The following is a 20,469-nucleotide window of genomic DNA, read 5'->3' on the forward strand; positions in this document are numbered from 1 at the left end:
TACCGGAAGCAATAGCGTAGTCGACCATGCTATTGCTTCCGGCAAAACGACTGATCCGGTGCACAACGGACACAAATGGAAACCATGGGCACCGGCTCCGTCACCATTGAAATCAATGGAGATGAAAACGGAAACCTGTGGTTTTGTGTCTGTTCAGGGTCCCGTTCTGACAGAAAGCTACTTATATACTCATACACGGTACGGCTGGTGTTATATACTCATACACGGTACGGCTAGTGTTATATACATACTCATACACGGTACGGCTAGTGTTATATACTCATACACGGTACGGCTAGTGTTATATACATACTCATACACGGTACGGCTAGTGTTATATACTCATACACGGTACGGCTAGTGTTATATACTCATACAAGGTACGGCTAGTGTTATATACTCATACACGGTACGGCTAGTGTTATATACTCATACACGGTACGGCTAGTGTTATATACTCATACACGGTACGGCTAGTGTTATATACATACTCATACACGGTACGGCTAGTGTTATATACTCATACACGGTACGGCTAGTGTTATATACTCATACACGGTACGGCTAGTGTTATATACTCATACACGGTACGGCTAGTGTTATATACTCATACACGGTACGGCTAGTGTTATATACTCATACACGGTACAGCTAGTGTTATATACTCATACACGGTACGGCTGGTGTTATATACTCATACACGGTACGGCTAGTGTTATATACTCCTACACGGTACAGCTAGTGTTATATACTCCTACACGGTACAGCTAGTGTTATATACTCATACACGGTACAGCTAGTGTTATATACTCATACACGGTACGGCTAGTGTTATATACTCATACACGGTACAGCTAGTGTTATATACTCATACACGGTACGGCTAGTGTTATATACTCATACACAGTACGGCTGGTGTTATATACTTATACACGGTACAGCTAGTGTTATATACTTATACACGGTACAGCTAGTGTTATATACTCATACACGGTACGGCTAGTGTTATATACTCATACACGGTACAGCTAGTGTTATATACTTATACACGGTACGGCTGGTGTTATATACTCATACACGGTACGGCTAGAGTTATATACTTATACACGGTACAGCTAGTGTTATATACTCATACACGGTACAGCTAGTGTTATATACTCATACACGGTACGGCTGGTGTTATATACTCATACACGGTACGGCTAGTGTTATATACTCATACACGGTACGGCTAGTGTTATATACTCATACACGGTACGGCTAGTGTTATATACTCATACACGGTACGGCTGGTGTTATATACTCATACACGGTACGGCTAGTGTTATATACTCATACACGGTACGGCTGGTGTTATATACTCATACACGGTACGGCTGGTGTTATATACTCATACACGGTACGGCTGGTGTTATATACTCATACACGGTACGGCTAGTGTTATATACTCATACACGGTACGGCTAGTGTTATATACTTATACACGGTACGGCTGGTGTTATATACTCATACACGGTACGGCTGGTGTTATATACTCATACACGGTATGGCTAGTGTTATATACTCATACACGGTACAGCTAGTGTTATATACTCATACACGGTACGGCTAGTGTTATATACTCATACACGGTACGGCTGGTGTTATATACTCATACACGGTACGGCTAGTGTTATATACTCATACACGGTACAGCTAGTGTTATATACTCATACACGGTACGGCTAGTGTTATATACTCATACAAGGTACGGCTAGTGTTATATACTCATACACGGTACGGCTAGTGTTATATACTCATACACGGTACGGCTAGTGTTATATACTCATACACGGTACGGCTAGTGTTATATACTCATACAAGGTACGGCTAGTGTTATATACTCATACACGGTACGGCTAGTGTTATATACTCATACACGGTACGGCTAGTGTTATATACTCATACACGGTACGGCTAGTGTTATATACTCATACACGGTACGGCTGGTGTTATATACTCATACACGGTACGGCTAGTGTTATATACTCATACACGGTACGGCTGGTGTTATATACTCATACACGGTACGGCTGGTGTTATATACTCATACACGGTACGGCTGGTGTTATATACTCATACACGGTACGGCTAGTGTTATATACTCATACACGGTACGGCTAGTGTTATATACTTATACACGGTACGGCTGGTGTTATATACTCATACACGGTACGGCTGGTGTTATATACTCATACACGGTATGGCTAGTGTTATATACTCATACACGGTACAGCTAGTGTTATATACTCATACACGGTACGGCTAGTGTTATATACTCATACACGGTACGGCTGGTGTTATATACTCATACACGGTACGGCTAGTGTTATATACTCATACACGGTACAGCTAGTGTTATATACTCATACACGGTACGGCTAGTGTTATATACTCATACAAGGTACGGCTAGTGTTATATACTCATACACGGTACGGCTAGTGTTATATACTCATACACGGTACGGCTAGTGTTATATACTCATACACGGTACGGCTAGTGTTATATACTCATACAAGGTACGGCTAGTGTTATATACTCATACACGGTACGGCTAGTGTTATATACTCATACACGGTACGGCTAGTGTTATATACTCATACACGGTACGGCTAGTGTTATATACTCATACAAGGTACGGCTAGTGTTATATACTCATACACGGTACGGCTAGTGTTATATACTCATACACGGTACGGCTAGTGTTATATACTCATACACGGTACGGCTAGTGTTATATACTCATACACAGTACGGCTAGTGTTATATACTCCTACACGGTACAGCTAGTGTTATATACTCATACACGGTACGGCTAGTGTTATATACTCCTACACGGTACAGCTAGTGTTATATACTCCTACACGGTACGGCTGGTGTTATATACTCATACACGGTACGGCTAGTGTTATATACTCATACACGGTACAGCTAGTGTTATATACTCATACACGGTACAGCTAGTGTTATATACTCATACACTCTCTTTTTCAACTCAAAGAGCGTATTTTGCAGTAAATTTTAGCTCATGTTACCTAGCAACCCCTCAACTTTCTGTCTGGGTGACAACCATTTGTGTACGTGTCTGTAGTGGTGACAGGAAGTTCTGTCTGATGTACAATAGTCCCCCTCTCAATGCTTCACAGACTTTTTTCAGGTCCCTTCCCTGTAACTAGAGGTCCTTGTAATGGGGTCCCCACTTACCATGTGCCCTTTATATCACTGGTGCCTTTATATATGACAGAGGGGCCTTTGGGCCGTGTCAGACACCAGGGTCCGGGTCCGACTGCTACCTCTGCACCCCATGTAGCCAACTTTGAGCAGTCACACCGGGAAGATTCTGGGCAGTGAGGCATTACGTGGCATGCAAAGTGTTAATATAGGACATGACCCCACCTAAGGTTTATGACCCCCTTAATGACACCCCAAAATGAGCACAGGACCCAGACCCAACCCCTAAACAAATACAGACCCAACACCAGACCCTCTAAGGAAATAGACCCAGACCTGACTCACAAAATTAATATAGACCCCAAACCAGAACCCCTAAGGAAATACAGACCCCAGACCAGACCCCTTAAAGTAGTACACAGAAATAAGACCCCCCAAATAAAAACTCCATACCAGATCCCTAAACGAGTACAGACCACCGACCAGACCCCCTAGACTAATACAGACTCCAGACCCCCTAAAAACACAGACCCCCAGATCAGACCCCTAAACTAATACAGACCCCAGACCAGACCCTCTAAATAAATACAGAACCCAGACCGGCCCCAATGAACTAATACAGACCCCATACTGGACCCCTAAACTAATACAGACCCCGGACCCCCAAAACTACAGACCCCAGAATGGCTAAGCTAATACAGACCCCGGACCCTCTAAGCTAATACCCCAGACCAGAATATGCCGATACCTCTCACTCCTGGGCGCCCCCACAGTTGACAGGACGCCGGTGTAGGTGTCATGATGTCTACGGCAGCGACGGGAGTGAGAGGAGGAGAGAACATGCTGAAACTAGAAATATTAACCATCTAGATCCACACTGGATCTCTAGAGTCCTGCAGGGACCTGGGTGGTCCCCGTCCATGTCCCTGAAGTGCTGGTCCAGTATACTGCTTATCGGGAAACACATTTCTACGGCTAAAGAGGTCGACTCAAAAATTTTTGTTCCCCAATTTCAGGCTGTAATTCCAGATTCTAAGCAATGGTCACTCAGCTTTCCAAGACTCCTGAAAGGCAAATCTGCCTAACTCTGTAGTCATACATCCCCTGATGTTGTATCACAGCACAACTAGACGGCTTTACTGTTCAGGACTCTACAAAGCTGGGTGGCGACCCTTGTGGTGGGTATAATACTGGTCTTGTAAGTTGTCACCCAGCTTTCCTGGGGACAGATAAAAGAAAAAAAAGACATCTGGTAAAGAGTTGCTCTTTTCGGGCACTACCCTATGATTTACAGAGAAAGGAAAAATACCATCATGTCCATAGCCCCCTGTTGGTTCAGTGTCGAGCAGATGCTGCTGTATTGTATTGTGGGAGATACAGTGTTTATATCAGGTATTGTGTAAAAAAAAACAAAAAAAAAAACACTACCCCTTCCAATATGCAATGCAGCAGGCATTATAGAATCTTACCGCAAGTGTCTCTCGGCATATCACGGACTATAGGAAGAATTTCGAATGCAGCTTTGGATGTGACTAGAGTATTTAAGAAATTATGAATTTTAAGATAAGGACAAGCAACAAATGTGTAAGATTAGTCAGCACGATGTGTCAATTTAAAGAGGATTTCTGCACTCTCCTTAGTAAATCATTTTCTCTCCACTTGTTTTGCAGTTGAATTCAATCTATTATTCCCTGTTATCAGCCATCTCAGGTGGAGGAGAAGCTGACTGGCTTTCCCCATAATCATTACTTTATGTCTCATATCTCCAGTGCTGAGAACCTCCGGAGACATTTACATGAATAGGTGTGAGTGGTATCAGCCGCTCCTCTTATAACGCTGCTGGACTATTATAACGCTGCCATTATTAAGGTTAGTGTCCCTTTAAATTTTTTATTTTAGAGGTAGACTATAGCCGCAGAGCTCTCTGTGCTACTGAACTGTGCAGTAACATAAGGTGACTCATTGTCTCCATTATATGTGATGTACATCAAAGGACTCAGCAAAGTCCAGGAGGGGGACTATACTTCAGAGGGAGGGATGTGCTGAAATTTTAGGTCATGCCCCGCAGCTTCATGGGGGGTTCACATAAGAGTGAAATGTATTACTAGACTGAAAGCGCCATAGATCCTAGGCTTAGTCTCCCAGCAATAAGTAATTCCAGTGCGAGAAGCTTCTTAAAGGGCTCCTGACCTCAAATAAAATAAAAAATAGTAAAAAAAAAAAGCAGTATCAGTCCTTGAATAAAACGGACATGGCCCCTAAAAAATGTGGCGATATCATAATACAGTAAAATTCCTTTAATCCAGCATTCATAATCTGGTACTTCAACGTATGGGAGGTGGGACTATGTTCTGGCCCCGCCTTGAGATTCTAGATCGGTGAGGATGTCAATCATTCCATAATGGGCGGGGCCAAATATTACAGCCCAGTAATAGTCCATCATAGAATGATTCACATTCTCCCTCCCCAGTGCAGAATTTCTATAACATGCTGGACTCAGGGAGGATGTCAATCATTCTATAATAGGCGGAGTCAAGACATTTAAAGGGGTATTCCAGCCATTACAAGTGATGACATACGGCTAGAATAAAGGGGCTGCGGCATATGGTGGAGCACCACTTCCGAACGTTTGATAATCCAAGGTTGGAGTGAATGAAGATCTTTCTGTACACGCAGGGTTAAAATTAAAATTGTTATCCATTCTTTATAGTCTTGTACATTAGTAGAGGCGGCCGCGTCATTAACGGTTGATCATACGCATTGTACACGAACGACAATGCGCGCAGAGACTCTAACAATCGCGAGCTCTCACAAAAGTGACAGAACGCCAGCGCTGATCTATAATTTCATATGAAAAGCCGCCGGCTCTATGTAATTTGTTCAGATGTGTTAAATTGATAATAAAACGGCAGAGTATTGTACGCCATTACTGCGGATTTTATCCTATTATCCATGAAATACTTCACGGTCTGGATTCCGTCATTTTTTTTTTTTATATATCAGGTGAGAGCATTTTAAGAGATAATGTAAAATATGACAATGAAGTAATAACAGCGATAACAGGAGAGATGTCGGGTTTGGGAGTTAAACGGCCACTGCTCAATATTTACAACCTCAATTTGATAACGGGATGTATTAAATAAAAAATGAAAAATTAAAGTGGAACTCCACAGCAGTAACCGGACAAACTCAGTTGAATTAGGGCATGACCACACATGGCGGTTTTCCTCCGCAACTGTCCGCATCAATGCCGCACAGAATCTGCGTTGCAGATTCTGCGGCGGATCTGCCCAAAATGTGCAGTAAATTGATGCGGACTAGCTGCTGCGGACTGCGGGAAAAGTGCTTCTCTTCTCCCTATCAGTGCAGGATAGAGAGAAGGGACAGCACTTTCCCTAGTGAAAGTAAAAGAATTTCATACTTACCGGCCGTTGTCTTGGTGACGCGTCCCTCTTTCGGCATCCAGCCCGACCTCCCTGGATGACGCGCCAGTCCATGTGACCGCTGCAGCCTGTGCTTGGGCTGTGATTGGCTGCAGCCGTCACTTAGACTGAAACGTCATCCTGGGAGGCCGGACTGGAGGAAGAAGCAGGGAGTTCTCGGTAAGTATGAACTTCTATTTTTTTACAGGTTGCTGTATATTGGGATCGGTAGTCACTGTCCAGGGGGCAGAAACAGTTACTGCCGATCGCTTAACTCTTTCAGCACCCTGGACAGTGACTATTTACAGACGTCTCCTAGCAACGCTCCCGTAATTATGGGAGCCCCATTGACTTCCTCAGTCTGGCTGTAGACCTAGAAATACATAGGTCCAGCCAGAATGAAGAAATGTCATGTCAAAAAAGCAAGACGCATCCGCAGCACACATAACATGTGCATGACAGCTGCGGACTTCATTGCGGAAATTAAAATCTCCATTGAAGTCAATGGAGAAATTTCGCCATGAGTCCGCAACCAGTCCGCCACAACATCCATTGCATGCTGCGGACACCAAATTCCGCACCGCAGCCTATGCTCCGCAGCGGAATTTTCAGCCTCGTCTAAACGAACCCTACTAAATATAAGTGGAAGTCAATGGAGAAACGGGTCCGCTGCGGATTAACGCTGTGGAGTGTCCGCAGCGGAATTCAAGAGCAATTCCGCCACGTGTGGCTTTGCCCTTAGTGTCATGTACAGAGGCAGAATATATATATATTATTATTTTTTTGCAGCTTCTTTTAGCATATTTTGAATGGAATTTAAGTTCAGGTTGCCTAGCAACCACTTGACTTCCTGTCTGGGTGACCACCAGTTCAGTACACGTAGCTGTGGTGCTGAAGTAGTCACTGAAAGTTCTATCTGCTGAACTGAATCTCTCTCCAGTCTACACTTGTTTTCGGGCTCTTCCACTCAACTTTCATATACTGTACGATCGTACAGTATATGAAAGTATATACTGCACCATTTTTAGGAGTTTCTAGTTAAAACGTCTGCCAAAATTGTGACCCGGGGAGGAAGCGTGACAGAAATGGTAAAAAGGCGGCCATATTGGCTCTCACCCAGCAATAGATATAAATAAACTCAATAGAATTTTTAATGATTTGACAGATGAAGAAAATCAAGGACTTACTGGATGGACTTGCTCTTAAAAAAACCTCTAAAAATGAGTTTACGACGAGTAAAAAGAGCAAAGAGACGTTTATCTGGATCAGATGGAAGTCAGTGAATTGCTGCAGAGTGAGGTCGGTCATGTATTTTTAAGACAATTTAGTAAAATGTCACTGTCGCCTTTTAATAAACATTTTTATTAATTAGCTCCGTGAACCTTTAAATGCCTTTATAATAAAATAGTTATAGAGAAACTTCCATTTTCTATTTGCATTTCACAACATAAGAATTTATTTTACTCCTTTTATCCCCCCAAAAAATCTCTCAACTTCTCCTCTTCAGAAATACATTTCCAGAATATTTAATAATAAAGTTATGTCTTCTCTGAACAGACATAAAAGAGATAATGGACAAAAAATAACGACTATAATACTGCCCCCTATATACAAGAATATAACTACTATAATCCTGCCCCTATATACAAGACTATAACTACTATAATACTGCTCCTATATATACAAGAATATAACTACTATAATACTGCCCCCTATATACAAGAATATAACTACTATAATACTGCCCCCTATATACAGGAATATAACTACTATAATACTGCCCCTATATACAAGAATATAACTACTATAATACTGCTCCTATATACAAGAATATAACTACTATAATACTGCCCCTATATACAAGAATATAACTACTATAATACTGCCTCTATATACAAGAATATAACTACTATAATACTGCCCCTATATACAAGAATATAACTACTATAATACTGCCCCCTATATACAAGAATATAACCACTATAATACTGCCCCCTACATACAAGAATATAACTACTATAATACTGCCTCCTATACAAGAATATAACTACTATAATACTGCCCCTATATACAAGAATATAACTACTATAATACTGCCCCCTATATACAAGAATATAACTACTATAATACTGCCTCCTATATACAAGAATATAACTACTATAATACTGCCCCCTATATACAAGAATATAACTACTATAATACTGCTCCTATATACAAGAATATAACTACTATAATACTGCCCCCTATATACAAGAATATAACTACTATAATACTGCTTCTATATACAAGAATATAACTTCTATAATACTGCCTCAAATATACAAGAATATAACTACTATAATACTGCCCCCTATATACAAGAATATAACTACTATAATACTGCCCCTATATACAAGAATATAACTACTATAATACTGCTCCTATATACAAGAATATAACTACTATAATACTGCCCCTATATACAAGAATATAACTACTATAATACTGCCCCCTATATACAAGAATATAACTACTATAATACTGCTCCTATATACAAGAATATAACTACTATAATACTGCCCCTATATACAAGAATATAACTACTATAATACTGCCCCCTATATACAAGAATATAACGACTATAATACTGCTCCTATATACAAGAATATAACTACTATAATACTGCTCTCTATATACAAGAATATAACTACTATAATACTGCCTCTATATACAAGAATATAACTACTATAATACTGCTCCTATATACAAGATTATAACTACTATAATACTGCTCCTATATACAAGATTATAACTACTATAATACTGTTCCCTATATACAAGAATATAACTACTATAATACTGCCCCTATATACAAGAATATAACTACTATAATACTGCCCCTATATACAAGAATATAACTACTATAATACTGCCCCTATATACAAGAATATAACTACTATAATACTACCCCCTATATACAAGAATATATCTACTATAATACTGCTCCTATATACAAGATATATAACTACTATAATACTGCTCCTATATACAAGAATATAACTACTATATTACTGCTCCTATACACAAGAATATAACTACTATAATACTGCTCCTATATACAAGAATATAACTACTATAATACTGCTCCTATATACAAGAATATAACTACTATAATACTGCCCCCTATATACAAGAATATAACTACTATAATACTGCCCCTATATACAAGAATATAACTACTATAATACTGTACCCTATATACAAGAATATAACTACTATAATACTGTTCCCTATATACAAGAATATATCTACTATAATACTGCCTCCTATATACAAGAATATAACTACTATAATACTGCCCCTATATACAAGAATATAACTACTATAATACTGCCCCCTATATACAAGAATATAACTACTATAACACTGCCCCCTATATACAAGAATATAACTACTATAATACTGCCCCTATATACAAGCATATAACTACTATAATACTGCCCCTATATACAAGAATATAACTACTATAATACTGCCCCCTATATACAAGAATATAACTACCATAATACTGCCCCTATATACTAGAATATAACTACTATAATACTGCCCCCTATATACAAGAATATAACTAATATAATACTGCCCCTATATACAAGAATATAACTACTATAATACTGCCCCTATATACAAGAATATAACTACTATAATACTGCTCCCTATATACTAGAATATAACTACTTTAATACTACCCCCTATATACAAGAATATAACTACTATAATACTGCCCCTATATACAAGAATATAACTACCATAATACTGCCCCTATATACAAGAATATAACTACTATAATACTGCCCCCTATATACAAGAATATAACTACTATAATACTGCCCCTATATACAATATAACTACTATTATACTGCCCCTATATACACACACGAATATAACTACTATAATACTGCCCCTATATACAAGAATATAACTACTATAATACTGCCCCTATATACAAGAATATAACTACTATAATACTGCTCCTATGTACAAGACTATAACTACTATAATACTGCTCCTATATACAAGAATATATCTACTATAATACTGCCTCCTATGTACAAGAATATAACTACTATAATACTGCTCCTATATACAAGAATATATCTACTATAATACTGCTCCTATATACAAGAATATAAGTACTATAATACCGCCCCCTATATACAAGAATATAACTACTATAATACTGCCCCCTATATACAAGAATAGAACTATAATACTGCTCCTATATACAAGAATATAACTACTATAATACTGCTCCTATATACAAGAATATAACTACTATAATACTGCTCCTATATACAAGAATATAACTACTATAATACTGCTCCTATATACAAGGATATAACTACTATAATACTGCCCCCTATATACAAGAATATAACTACTATAATACTGCCCCTATATACAAGAATATAACTACCATAATACTGTACCCTATATACAAGAATATAACTACTATAATACTGTTCCCTATATACAAGAATATATCTACTATAATACTGCCTCCTATATACAAGAATATAACTACTATAATACTGCCCCTATGTACAAGAATATAACTACTATAATACTGCCCCCTATATACAAGAATATAACTACCATAATACTGCCCCTATATACTAGAATATAACTACTATAATACTGCCCCCTACATACAATAATATAACTAATATAATACTGCCCCTATATACAAGAATATAACTACTATAATACTGCCCCTATATACAAGAATATAACTACTATAATACTGCTCCCTATATACAAGAATATAACTACTTTAATACTGCCCCTATATACAAGAATATAACTACTATAATACTGCTCCCTATATACAAGAATATAACTACTTTAATACTGCCCCCTATATACAAAAATATAACTACTATAATACTGCCCCTATATACAAGAATATAACTACCATAATACTGCCCCTATATACTAGAATATAACTACTATAATACTGCCCCCTATATACAAGAGTATAACTACTATAATACTGCCCCCTATATACAAGAATATAACTACTATAATACTGCCCCTATATACAATATAACTACTATAATACTGCCCCCTATATACACAAATATAACTACTATAATACTGCCCCTATATACAAGAATATAACTCCTATAATACTGCCCCTATATACAAGAATATAACTACTATAATACTGTTCCTATGTACAAGACTATAACTACTATAATACTGCTCCTATATACAAGAATATAACTACTATAATACTGCTCCTATATACAAGAATATAACTACTATAATACTGCCCCTATATACAAGAATATAACTACTATAATACTGCCCCCTATATACAAGAATATAACGACTATAATACTGCTCCTATATACAAGAATATAACTACTATAATACTGCTCTCTATATACAAGAATATAACTACTATAATACTGCCTCTATATACAAGAATATAACTACTATAATACTGCTCCTATATACAAGATTATAACTACTATAATACTGCTCCTATATACAAGATTATAACTACTATAATACTGTTCCCTATATACAAGAATATAACTACTATAAGGGCATGACCACACATGGCGGAATTCCTCCGCAACTGTCCGCATCAATGCCGCACGTAATCCGGGTTGCGGATTACGGCTGCGGATCTGCACAAAATGTGCAGAAAATTGATGCGGACTAGCTGCTGCGGACTGCGGGAAAAGTGCTTCCCTTCTCCCTATCAGTGCAGGATAGAGAGAAGGGACAGCACTTTCCCTAGTGAAAGTAAAAGAAATTCATACTTACCGGCCGTTGTCTTGATGACGCGTCCCTCCTTCGGCATCCAGCCCGACCTCCCTGGATGACGCGCCAGTCCATGTGACCGCTGCAGCCTGTGCTTGGCCTGTGATTGGCTGCAGCCGTCACTTACACTGAAACGTCATCCTGGGAGGCCGGACTGGAGACAGAAACAGGGAGTTCTCGGTAAGTACGAACTTCATTTTTTTTTACAGATACATGTATATTGAGATCGGTAGTCACTGTCCCGGGTGCAGAAACAGTTACTGCCGATCGCTTAACTCTTTCAGCACCCTGGACAGTGACTATTTACTGACGTCTCCTAGCAACGCTCCCGTCATTACGGGAGCCCCATTGACTTCCTCAGTCTGGCTGTAGACCTAGAAATACATAGGTCCAGCCAGAATGAAGAAATGTCAAGTAAAAAAAGCAAGACGCATCCGCAGCACACATGACATGTGCATGACAGCTGCGGACTTCATTGCGGAACTTTGAATCTCCATTGAAGTCAATGGAGAAATTCCGCCATGAGTCCGCCACTGCTCCGCAACAGACAGAGCATGCTGCGGACACCAAATTCCGCTCCGCAGCCTATGCTCCGCAGCGGAATTGTACGCATCGTGTAAACGAACACTGCTAAATTAAAGTGAAAGTCAATGTAGAAACGGCTCCGCTGCGGATTAACGCTGCGGAGTGTCCGCAGCGGAATTTAAGTGCAATTCCGCCATGTGTGAACCCGCCCTAATACTGCCCCTATATACAAGAATATAACTACTATAATACTGCCCCTATATACAAGAATATAACTACTATAATACTGCCCCCTATATACAAGAATATAACTACTATAATACTACCCCCTATATACAAGAATATATCTACTATAATACTGCTCCTATATACAAGATATATAACTACTATAATACTGCTCCTATATACAAGAATATAACTACTATATTACTGCTCCTATATACAAGAATATAACTACTATAATACTGCTCCTATATACAAGAATATAACTACTATAATACTGCTCCTATATACAAGAATATATCTACTATAATACTGCCCCCTATATACAAGAATATAACTACTATAATACTGCCCCTATATACAATATAACTACTATTATACTGCCCCTATATACACACGAATATAACTACTATAATACTGCCCCTATATACAAGAATATAACTACTATAATACTGCCCCTATATACAAGAATATAACTACTATAATACTGCTCCTATGTACAAGACTATAACTACTATAATACTGCCCCTATATACAAGAATATAACTACTATAATACTGCCCCTATATACAAGAATATAACTACTATAATACTGCCCCTATATACAAGAATATTACTACTATAATACCGCCCCTATATACAAGAATATAACTACTATACTACTGCTCCTATATACAAGAATATAACTACTATAATACTGACCCCTATATACAAGAATATAACTACTATAATACTGCCCCCTATATACAAGAATATAACTACTATAATACTGCCGCCTATGTACAAGAATATAACTACTATAATACTGCCCCTATATACAAGCATATAACTACTATAATACTGCCCCTATATACAAGAATATAACTACTATAATACTGCCCCCTATATACAAGAATATAACTACCATAATACTGCCCCTATATACTAGAATATAACTACTATAATACTGCTCCCTATATACAAAAATATAACTACTATAATACTGTTCCCTATATACAAGAATAACTACTATAATACTGCCCCCTATATACAAGAATATAACTACTATAATACTGCCGCCTATGTACAAGAATATATCTACTATAATACTGCTCCTATATACAAGAATATAAGTACTATAATACTGCCCCCTATATACAAGAATATAACTACTATAATACTGCCCCCTATATACAAGAATAGAACTATAATACTGCTCCTATATACAAGAATATAACTACTATAATACTGCTCCTATATACAAGAATATAACTACTATAATACTGCTCCTATATACAAGAATATAACTACTATAATACTGTACCCTATATACAAGAATATAACTACTATAATACTGTTCCCTATATACAAGAATATATCTACTATAATACTGCCTCCTATATACAAGAATATAACTACTATAATACTGCCCCCTATATACAAGAATATAACTACCATAATACTGCCCCTATATACTAGAATATAACTACTATAATACTGCCCCCTATATACAAGAATATAACTAATATAATACTGCCCCTATATACAAGAATATAACTACTATAATACTGCCCCTATATACAAGAATATAACTACTATAATACTGCTCCCTATATACAAGAATATAACTACTTTAATACTGCCCCTATATACAAGAATATAACTACTATAATACTGCTTCCTATATACAAGAATATAACTACTTTAATACTGCCCCTATATACAAGAATATAACTACTATAATACTGCCCCTATATACAAGAATATAACTACCATAATACTGCCCCTATACACTACAATATAACTACTATAATACTGCCCCCCATATACAAGAGTATAACTACTATAATACTGCCCCCTATATACAAGAATATAACTACTATAATACTGCCCCTATATACAATATAACTACTATAATACTGCCCCCTATATACACAAATATAACTACTATAATACTGCCCCTATATACAAGAATATAACTCCTATAATACTGCCCCTATATACAAGAATATAACTACTATAATACTGTTCCTATGTACAAGACTATAACTACTATAATACTGCTCCCTATATACAAAAATATAACTACTATAATACTGCTCCCTATATACAAGAATATAACTACTATAATACTGCCCCCTATATACAAGAATATAACTACTATAATACTGCCTCCTATGTACAAGAATATAAGTACTATAATACTGCTCCTATATACAAGAATATATCTACTATAATACTGCTCCTATATACATGAATATAAGTACTATAATACTGCCCCCTATATACAAGAATATAACTACTATAATACTGCCCCCTATATACAAGAATAGAACTATAATACTGCTCCTATATACAAGAATATAACTACTATAATACTGCTCCTATATACAAGAATATAACTACTATAATACTGCCCCCTATATACAAGAATATAACTACTATAATACTGCTCCTATATACAAGAATATAACTACTATAATACTGCTCCTATATACAAGAATATAACTACCATAATACTGCTCCTATATACAAGAATATAACTACTATAATACTGCTCCTATATACAAGAATATAACTACCATAATACTGCTCCTATATACAAGAATATAACTACTATAATACTGCCTCTATATACAAGAATATAACTACTATAATACTGCTCCTTATATACAAGAATATAACTACTATAATACTGCCCCTATATACAAGAATATAACTACTATAATACTGCCCCTATATACAAGAATATAACTACTATAATACTGCCCCCTATATACAAGAATATAACCACTATGATACTGTCCTCTATATACAAGAATATAACTACTATAATACTGCTTCTATATACAAGAATATAACTTCTATAATACTGCCTCCTATATACAAGAATATAACTACTATAATACTGCCCCCTATATACAAGAATATAACTACTATAATACTGCCCCTATATACAAGAATATAACTACTATAATACTGCCACTATATACAAGAATATAACTACTATAATACTGCTCCTATATACAAGAATATAACTACTATAATACTGCTCCTATATATAAGAATATAACTACTATAATACTGACCCATATATACAAGAATATAACTACTATAATACTGCTCCTATATACAAGAATATAACTACTATAATACTGCTCCTATATACAAGAATATAACTACTATAATAATGCCCCCTATATACAAGAATATAACTACTATAATACTGCTCCTATATACAAGAATATAACTACTATAATACTGCCCCCTATATACAAGAATAGAACTATAATACTGCTCCTATATACAAGAATATAACTACTATAATACTGCTCCTATATACAAGAATATAACTACTATAATACTGCCCCCTATATACAAGAATATAACTACTATAATACTGCTCCTATATACAAGAATATATCTACTATAATACTGCTCCTATATACAAGAATATAACTACTATAACACTGCCCCCTATATACAAGAATATAACTACTATAATACTGCCTCTATATACAAGAATATAACTACTATAATACTGCCTCTATATACAAGAATATAACTACTATAATACTGCTCCTATATACAAGATTATAACTACTATAATACTGCTCCTATATACAAGATTATAACTACTATAAGGCTGGGTTCACACGTGGCGGAATTTCACTTGAATTCCGCTGCGGACACTCCGCAGCGTTAATCCGCAGCGGAGCCGTTTCTCCATTGACTTCCACTTAAATTTAGAAGTGTTCGTTTAGACGATGCGTAAAATTCCGCTGCGGAGCATAGGCTGCGGAGCGGAATTTGGTGTCCGCAGCATGCTCTGTCTGTTGCGGAGCAGTGGCGGACTGGTTGCGGACTCATGGCGGAATTTCTCCATTGACTTCAATGGAGATTCTAAATTCCGCAATGAAGTCCGCAGCTGTCATGCACATGTTATGTGTGCTGCGGATCCGTCTTGCTTTTTTAACTTGACATGTCTTCATTCTGGCTGGACCTATGTATTTCTAGGTCTACAGCCAGACTGAGGAAGTCAATGGGGCTCCTGGAATTACGGGAGCGTTGCTAGGAGACGTCAGTAAATAGTCACTGTCCAGGGTGCTGAAAGAGTTAAGCGATCGGCAGTAGCTGTTTCTGCACCCGGGACAGTGACTACCGATCCCAATATATAGCAACCTGTAAAAAAAATAGAAGTTCATACTTACCGAGAACTCCCTGCTTCTGTCTCCAGTTCAGCTTCCCAGGATGACGTTTCAGTCTAAGTGACGGCTGCAGCCAATCACAGGCTGCAGCGGTCACATGGACTGCCGCGTCATCCAGGGAGGTAGGGCTGGATGCCGAAAGAGGGACGCGTCACCAAGACAACGGCCAGTAAGTATGAAATTCGTTTACTTTCACTAGGGAAAGTGCTGTCCCTTTTCTCTATCCTGCACTGATAGAGAGAAGGGAAGCACTTTATCCGCAGTCCGCAGCAGCTAGTCCGCATCAATTTACTGCACATTTTGGGCAGATCCGCAGCCGTAATCCGCAACCCGGATTAGGTGCGGCATTGATGCGGACAGTTGCGGAGGAAATCCGCCACGTGGGGGCATGCCCTTATACTGTTCCCTATATACAAGAATATAACTACTATAATACTGCCCCTATATACTAGAATATAACTACTATAATACTGCCCCCTATATACAAGAATATAACTACTATAATACTGCCCCTATATACAAGAATATAACTACTATAATACTGCCCCTATATACAAGAATATAACTACTATAATACTGCTCCCTATATACAAGACTATAACTACTTTAATACTGCCCCTATATACAAGAATATAACTACTATAATACTGCTCCCTATATACAAGAATATAACTACTTTAATACTGCCCCCTATATACAAGAATATAACTACTATAATACTGCACCTATATACAATAATATAACTACCATAATACTGCCCCTATATACTAGAATATAACTACTATAATACTGCCCCCTATATACAAGAATATAACTACTATAATACTGCCCCCTATATACAAGAATATAACTACTATAATACTGCCCCTATATACAATATAACTACTATAATACTGCCCCCTATATACACGAATATAACTACTATAATACTGCCCCTATATACAAGAATATAACTACTATAATACTGCTCCTATGTACAAGACTATAACTACTATAATACTGCTCCCTATATACAAAAATATAACTACTATAATACTGCTCCCTATATACAAGAATATAACTACTATAATACTGCCCCCTATATACAAGAATATAACTACTATAATACTGCCTCCTATGTACAAGAATATAACTACTATAATACTGCTCCTATATACAAGAATATAACTACTATAATACTGACCCCTATATACAAGAATATATCTACTATAATACTGCCCCCTATATACAAGAATATAACTACTATAATACTGCCCCCTATATACAAGAATATAACTACTATAATACTGCCCCTATATACAAGAATATAACTACTATAATACTGCCCCTATATACAAGAATATAACTACTATAATACTACCCCTATATACAAGAATATAACTACTATAATTCTGTCCACTATATACAAGAATATAACTACTATAATACTGCCCCTATATACAAGAATATAACTACTATAATACTGCCCCTATATACAAGAATATAACTACTATAATACTGCTCCTATATACAAGAATATAACTACTATAATACTGCCCCCTATATACAAGAATATAACTACTATAATACTGCCCCCTACATACAAGAATATAACTACTATAATACTGCTCCTATATAGAATATGAATTGCATAGAAGATGTGTGACCACGTTATAAGGAAGCAAGTGAAGAGTTAAATGGTTTGTATACCTTTAAACATCCTTTTCATATCATGGAGTGGTACTACATGTTATTAGTGGTCGTCCATGAGCAGAGACCCCCAGCTATCACTACAATGAAGGGGTCTCAGCTTATTCTAGACTGCAGAGCTCCTTCCTGTAATGAATTCCACACTGGGCATTTTCGGCTTCTGCAATATTTCAACCATTGATTTTACTGTCAAATGAGAAGCCGGTTGCTCCAAATGGCATTTAGCAGGACAAGCCTTGGAGGACGGTGAAGGGTAGAAAAGCGGCTTCCTATAACGGCAGCTCCACAGGCTAATACAACGATCGAGTGGTTTAAGCAGGAAGGGTTAATTAACCACCTTATATAGTCAGAGCCTTATTTAAAGGGAATCTCCACCTTTTATCACCATGTTATTTTTAGGTCTATTTTTCTGTGCTGGGTAATTTCTTAGTATATCAGGTAGAGCTCCGTTGTGCTGATACAGAGCTCCAAATCCCTAGAATAGACATGAAGTTAAATTATAAAATTCTGGCTGCAGTCAGCCGCCACTAGAGGGCGCTTAATTTTATACCTATGCATTATTGAACTTACAAGGAGCTACATAAGAACATTAATAGTGAGCTCCCCCTAGTGGTGGTATGTCAGATTTAAATTTAGCTAATTACAACAGCTAGAGCGTTTTTTTTTTTATGAGGTTCTAATGAGATTCTCTTGGGTTCTTTTTGAAGAAACCTTTAAGATTACTGAAGGGGCAATTTTTCTAGATTTTACGTGATTAGCTTCACATTTTTTAAATTGACTTTCATGAACTGCATATAGACAAATGAACGCTTACGCCAAAAGCTGTGCAGTTGCCAAGGAACCACAACTTCCCTTTATATCACCGCAAAGCAACATACAGCTGTTCCTAGGGCAGAGGGTAATGGAAAGTACAATATTTCCCTTCCGGGCATCTCCACGTCTTCAATAATTGTAACACTCGTTTTTCTTTGTTTTCGATCAGAAAAACCCAAATTAATTTACCCCAGGACCTCAGAAACCACCAGCCCCCCAGAGCATGGTCAATGCTTGCTAATTTGCATATGATTTCCCAGACTCCCCGGGTGCAGCAGTGTTGTATTCTATGTAATTACTGGTAACGGCACATTTATCACTGTTAATTATGTAGATTTACTAAAGGGCACTTACGGCCGAGCTTTACTACATAAATTAGGGCTCCTAGCTTGATCCTAGCCAATGATGTATTTCACACTAATGAGATTGAGGTGCATGATAAAATATATAATGGAAGATCAATCAGAGTGGGGATAGCTTAGACTAGGCTGAAAGGTCCTGCCTCCTTAAAAACAGGAAAATTACTAGTAATTATAAGACCTTGAGTCATCCTCTTGATGGTGACTCATGAGAAAGTGACAACATG

General features: G+C 37.2%; 2 protein-coding genes across 6 annotated transcripts in view; one reads left to right on the top strand and one right to left on the bottom strand.

Annotated features, from left to right (window-relative positions):
• The window catches only part of LARGE1 (LARGE xylosyl- and glucuronyltransferase 1), a 394,217-nt gene that overhangs the window by 112,597 nt on the left and 261,151 nt on the right, over positions 1 to 20,469 (bottom strand). The window lies entirely within an intron of this gene.
• Positions 1 to 20,469, top strand: part of LOC142748662 (E3 ubiquitin/ISG15 ligase TRIM25-like) — a 232,115-nt gene that overhangs the window by 72,853 nt on the left and 138,793 nt on the right. Inside the window, exons 2-4 of one of the 5 annotated variants that reach the window (XR_012882280.1) lie at positions 4,882 to 5,080; positions 7,799 to 7,932; positions 19,000 to 19,060. The exons of 1 other annotated variant lie outside the window; for it this stretch is intronic. The gene's annotated coding sequence lies outside the window, so the exon portion shown is untranslated. Of the gene's footprint in view, positions 1 to 4,881; positions 5,081 to 7,798; positions 7,933 to 18,999; positions 19,061 to 20,469 lie in introns of those variants that run through there. 3 more of the 5 variants (XR_012882279.1, XR_012882282.1, XR_012882283.1) reach the window with 3 other exon arrangements.

The sequence above is a fragment of the Rhinoderma darwinii genome, chromosome 3, assembly GCF_050947455.1.
Source record: "Rhinoderma darwinii isolate aRhiDar2 chromosome 3, aRhiDar2.hap1, whole genome shotgun sequence".
NCBI classification, from domain to species: Eukaryota; Metazoa; Chordata; class Amphibia; order Anura; family Rhinodermatidae; genus Rhinoderma; species Rhinoderma darwinii.